Here is a 5,072-nt window from a genome sequence, read left to right as displayed (position 1 = left end):
AAACCGCCCCGTGCCCTGCAAGCATGTGGCTGGAACCAGTCCCTGAGTGTAGGACACTGGCAGCCTGATGTGCCGTGGTGCTGATGGGCGCCGGGGGTGGCATGATGTGTCCTCGTGTTTATTAAAGGCAAACTGGATTTTCAGTACCCAGTGAGTCAACTTTTTGGTGTGTTTCTTGCCCAGCTATCGCTGCCTGTACTCGCTTCTCAGTGTTCGTTTTTCAGTTCCTTGTGGCTTCCCAGGGCAAAGCCCTGCTGCCGACGACCTTCATCTGTTGTGGAAGTCAAAGATGTGCCACTGCAGCCTCCTTTGCGGCTTTCTTGCCTCTGGGTGGTGATTCTCTTTTCCTAGGTTGATGGCCTAGGAATAGAGTTTGGGGGGTTTCTTGGTATTCTCAACAGCAGCCGTGTAGCGCTGAAACGCTGAGAGCGTGCATCTGTTCTGCAGCCGGGTCTGGGTCTTGCTGGCCAAGGAACTGGTGAGCAAAAGCAATGGGGCTGGTGTTGGAAGAAGGAGCAGTAGATGTGCCCACGCTTCCCCGTAGGACAGGGCACGGCAGGGAGCACGCTCAGACCCCCGGCTCTGGAGTGGCTGCACTGGCGTTTATCCCTTTTTTCAGTTGTACACGAAGCATGTGCCCCTGAGGTTTATAGGCGCTTGTTAATGGTTGGAGGTGGGGAGGGCTACTGGAGTGACTCGGAGGCACACCGCAGCTTCGGTGAGGTTGTGTTGGGTGGGGATAACAGCGCAGTTGGGCTTAACAAGGACCATGTTGAGAATGAACGTGGCTCTATTCTCGTAAAGGCATTTCCATCGGTGCTTTGTGCTCCGTGAGCAGAACCCGAGAGGAGCTGTAGATTTCACGTTCATCGATGAACGCTTCCTAACGTGTGGAAGAGCTGCTGCTGCTTTGCCTGCAGCAAACATGGTTGGGACCCTTTCCACTGATGTCATTAGACTTGGGCACAAGATACTGAAGTGGATCCCTACTGACCACTTGGTGAGAATAGCTGTGCAGACTTGTACTACAAAATGTAATTTGGCAGCGGGGATGGCTCCCGTGCCTCAGTGCCCCGTCTGGGGCAGCCTCCCTGCCGCTGGCCCTGACCCGGCACCGGCTGCCGAGCAATGCCCTTGCCGTCCCGAGGAACCTCCCGCTCCGTTGGGGCAGAGCTTTCCTAACCTGTGTGGTGCCTTATTAGTTTGCAAAGAAGCCTACCTAACTTCTGCGTCAAACGCTGTGTTTTCGAGGCCTCATTCAGCAGCAAATTGGATTGGAATCCTAAGCAGGGGTGGCTTACGTGTTGTGTAAGCATGTGCAGAATTCAGGGGAGTTTTGCTGGTGATTAACAGCAGTGAAACACCTACAGAAGTAACAAGTTGAGGGTTTGGGTTTTTCGTTGTGTGTCGTGTTTTGTGGAGGGTTTTTTTGCTTGCTTGTTCTTTTGTTTTGTTTTTAAACCACAACAGGGGATGGCACTCTCATTTTAAACTGCTTGAAGCTTACAGCTTCTTACAAAACCATAGATGCTCTTCTAGTCTGAACCTTTGGAGCTGTGGAGGCATGAGCCTGGCTCCTGATCGGTTTGGGGCTACCGGGGGTGTGGAGCTAATGGCAGTGCACCTTTCCGGCGGGTTGGAAACGCCACTGTTCCTAACCCAGGGGACACTAAGTTTGAAATGCAAACGTTTTGGCTGCTCCAAGCGTTCAGGAGCGGGATCAGGAGTTGCCTTTCCCATGCAGTCTCATGTATCTACTGCTCTTTTCCTTTAGGTTATGATGCCCTGAGCTATTCTGTGGACAGTAATGACAAATGGAGTGGGAGACAGCTACTGCAAGCAAGCGAGGAGAACGCGACTGACATCCCGGAGGACGGGGGGCAGCCGTACGTCAGAAACTGCACTGAACCAGGTAGGGACAAGAGTTGCTACCAGCCCCTCGGTCTTACAGTTGGCTTTCTTACCTCCAGGTATCTGTCTTGGCATCACCTTTACTGCCAAAAACTCGCGCTTACTAATTTCTAAGTCAATAAACATGCTTGTTGTTTTCCATGTATGTGTGCACCGTGTTGCAAACCCCCCAGCAACCAGTGTTAGAGGAGAACCTACCCTCAGCCAGAGTACAGGACAATGTTTAATATGTACTCACAGCCGAGCGCTGAGGTTATAGGCAGCACATCTTCCGTGGATCTGGGATAAACACTGCATGCGGCTCTCGCGGTGGGATGTACATAGCGACGATGTCTGCTAGGAGAAATGAGTAGGTAGTCATAACAAGCACTTCCACCAGCCATGGCCCCAAAGAAACCTAGCGTTCTGTAGCTTGAGGCTGGGCTGAGCTGCTGAGGAGGAGGAAGGCTACGTTTGTAAGGCAGCTTTTTCCTTCGGGAAGGACCTTCGTAGGTTCCTCCTCATCTCCTCAACTCCTGTTTCTGTGAAGCTCGTAGGACCCTCATGTTACTGCAACTCTGCTGCTCTGCTTTGTTGAACTCTTTTGACGTATTGGGAAGCTTTTGGGGGAGGCGGGCACAAACACATGGGCTGTGTTTGGGTGCTTCACGTGCCCCCATTTCTCAGGGATCCACCTGCAGCCCGGGGTGGGGCGGGTGGGGTAAGGGGGGACGTGACTGTAGGAGGTGAGCTGGCGTGCTTTTGACATGTGCCTCCTCTGAGCTGCTGGGGGCTTTTTCTCAATTTCTTGTGCTTGTTTTCAAAGAGCCCCCTCTGTTTGGAGGGGCAGTTTCCCGTCCTGTAGTTAAAGGCACAAATCACTGGCAACCCTGTACAAAAAAACTTGGACGATAGCAAAAAGCACAAGATGGGGAGTCTTCAATCTGCACCCAGTCGATTGCATCGCTTTCATTTCTACCTGAACAGAAGTCGTCATAATATATCACCACTAAAAGAGAAGGCTTTATAAGCTGTTTGGTCCTTTTTTTTTCTTTTTCTTTCCACTGCAGAGCTTGGATGCAGTTTCCTTGAAGCTCGGGGAGGGGAGGGGAGGTGTTTCTCCATTCTTCAAGCCTTATGTAGGTTACGTGCCCCAAGAGAAATTCTGACAAATACAGTTCTTGCTGCACTTCTCTGCCTATAATTTTTCCTCCGCTGTAATCCTTAATAACATTTCTGGACAGATGGATGATTATAGTCTTTTTTTAGACAGCAAAAACTAGTACAGAAATTCTTCTTATTCAATTTTTGACTTGTTTGCATATCTCCCGGATAGTGCGGGTCCAGTCTCAAAGCCTCATGCCAGCACCTACAGTAATCTTCCCCCACCGCTCTTGGTCCATCAGCACGTGCTGCCTCGCCATCCTCCGCTATTTCTGCTGCCTTCACCAAATAAAGTGGCCTAGAGGAAAAGCAGGGTTTTATTTGTGGTGTGTGGGTTTCCCCCCCCTTTTTCAGCAGATAAACCAACGATGACTGAGTACATTGAGTCGTGTTCAGGAGGGATAAAGCAGAACTGCCTGGGTGAATTACTTTTTTCTCTAAATTATCATGATGTTACAACAGAATACGTTCTGTGGTAGAAAACTGATGAGAAGTGCTGTAGAAAGGAAAGTAAAAGTAACCCAGCTTAGGGCCCATCGGTTGCTTCGTGGGTTTAATTTGGACCGTTACCACAGCGAGAGTGTAAATCGTCAGCGCTAGGCTGGGTGGCAGGCAGAAACGTCTGACTCGCCTTGGTCAGCTGCTCGGGAGATGCGGATGGGACCCGATGGTGGAGCTGGGCTGCTGGGGTCAGTCTTGTCTAGTGTGTGCTTAACCATCGTCCCAGCAGCTGAGGATGAGGAGAGCGTCCAACGCAGTTCCTAACAGCAGCCTTCGTCTTCAGAAGCGTGGATAGGAGCGGGGCGGTTCAGATCAATGCGCAGCTCCGACACCACCAGCGGCTGGGTTTAGCCAAGGCTGATGGAAGGCCTAGTTCAGCACCCTCTCAGGGCAGCGCAGTCCTCCTCCTGCTGGCTGTCGTAGTGCAGGATCGGGCCCTGCACGGTGTCCAGCCTGGAGGTGACGGCAGGGACCCAGACTGGCACCGCACAGGAGCTCGCCCTGCCAGCCTGCCTTTGCCGTCCCTAAGTGCTTGCCTGCACCATGCTGCTCGAGGAAATTGAGGCAATTTGGCTAAAATTGTGATGTTGCTGAGCGTAATTCCTGTGTGGGACATAGCCTAACCCTCAGGCGTCTGTCGTTCCTTGGGAATCAGCAGAGCTTAAACCTCCTTCACACCCCCCCAGGACGCGCACTTACGTGCATTTGGCCTTCAGGCGCTTCTGCTTCCCTTTGGCGGGTGCCTGTAGGAAAATACCTGAAAAGACAATTTTTTTTCCTGCCTGCTTGTGTAAGCACCTACAGCTGGGCAAAAGCGAGTGTGTAAAAAAAACGTAGTTTCACCTCAGCTGATGGGGGAGGGAAATAAAAATGCCTTATTTTGGAGCGTTCGGTGGGGTTTTGCAAGGCTTGGCTTTTGTAGTCCTTGGGCAGTAAACACCTTTTTACATGCTAAAGGAAAGATCTTTTTTCTTTAGCTGCCTGTGTTTTCAGGCTCATTTGAAAGCTTGGCATGACACTTGCGAAGGGCTGGTTTTGTTTTCTAATGCTTTATCCAGTGGGCTATCAAGCAGCATTTTATCATCAGAACTGCTCCAAACAGTGGGGTTTTGCTCACTTGTCCTTTGAAACCTACCTTGTTGAGATACAAAAGAGGTGAAACAGGCAGAATCCAGCCTGAAGACCTTTGTTTTGCATTTTTTTTGTCCTTTTGTAATTTTTCACTCTGAAGCTGTTGGACCTGGGGTGATAGCGTGGTCTTCCGTGTTCTGTGCCGTAGCCCCAGTGCCCTGAAGCCCCAAGGAGATTTGAGCCCTGCGGTACGGCACTTGGGGATAAATCTCGCCGGGCTGGATCTGGGGGATGGCTGCTTCTGGATGAGGGGTAGCAAGCAGGAGGTTACGTTCCCCTCCACGAATGCGATGAAGGTGGCTGATGCAGCGACACCGCGGTGCTTGGGTCGCTGTTGGGCGCACGGCCCCGTCTGGGCTCCGCTCCGTGAGCGGCTGCGGGCGGGT

At 51.6% G+C, this 5,072-nt stretch overlaps 1 protein-coding gene across 1 annotated transcript in view; it reads left to right on the top strand.

Moving 5' to 3' along the window:
* Window positions 1-1,782: 1,782 nt before the first annotated feature.
* The window catches only part of SLC24A3 (solute carrier family 24 member 3), a 139,829-nt gene continuing 136,539 nt past the window's right edge, over window positions 1,783-5,072 (top strand). Inside the window, exon 1 of the mRNA XM_035898631.1 lies at window positions 1,783-1,912. The gene's annotated coding sequence lies outside the window, so the exon portion shown is untranslated. The remainder of the gene's footprint in view (window positions 1,913-5,072) is intronic.

This window comes from Egretta garzetta, unplaced genomic scaffold (genome assembly GCF_000687185.1).
Source record: "Egretta garzetta isolate BGI_Z169 unplaced genomic scaffold, ASM68718v1 scaffold198, whole genome shotgun sequence".
In the NCBI taxonomy this organism is placed as follows: Eukaryota; Metazoa; Chordata; class Aves; order Pelecaniformes; family Ardeidae; genus Egretta; species Egretta garzetta.
The sequence above is the reverse complement of the archived record's forward strand: the minus strand, read 5'-3'. Positions and strand labels throughout refer to the sequence as shown.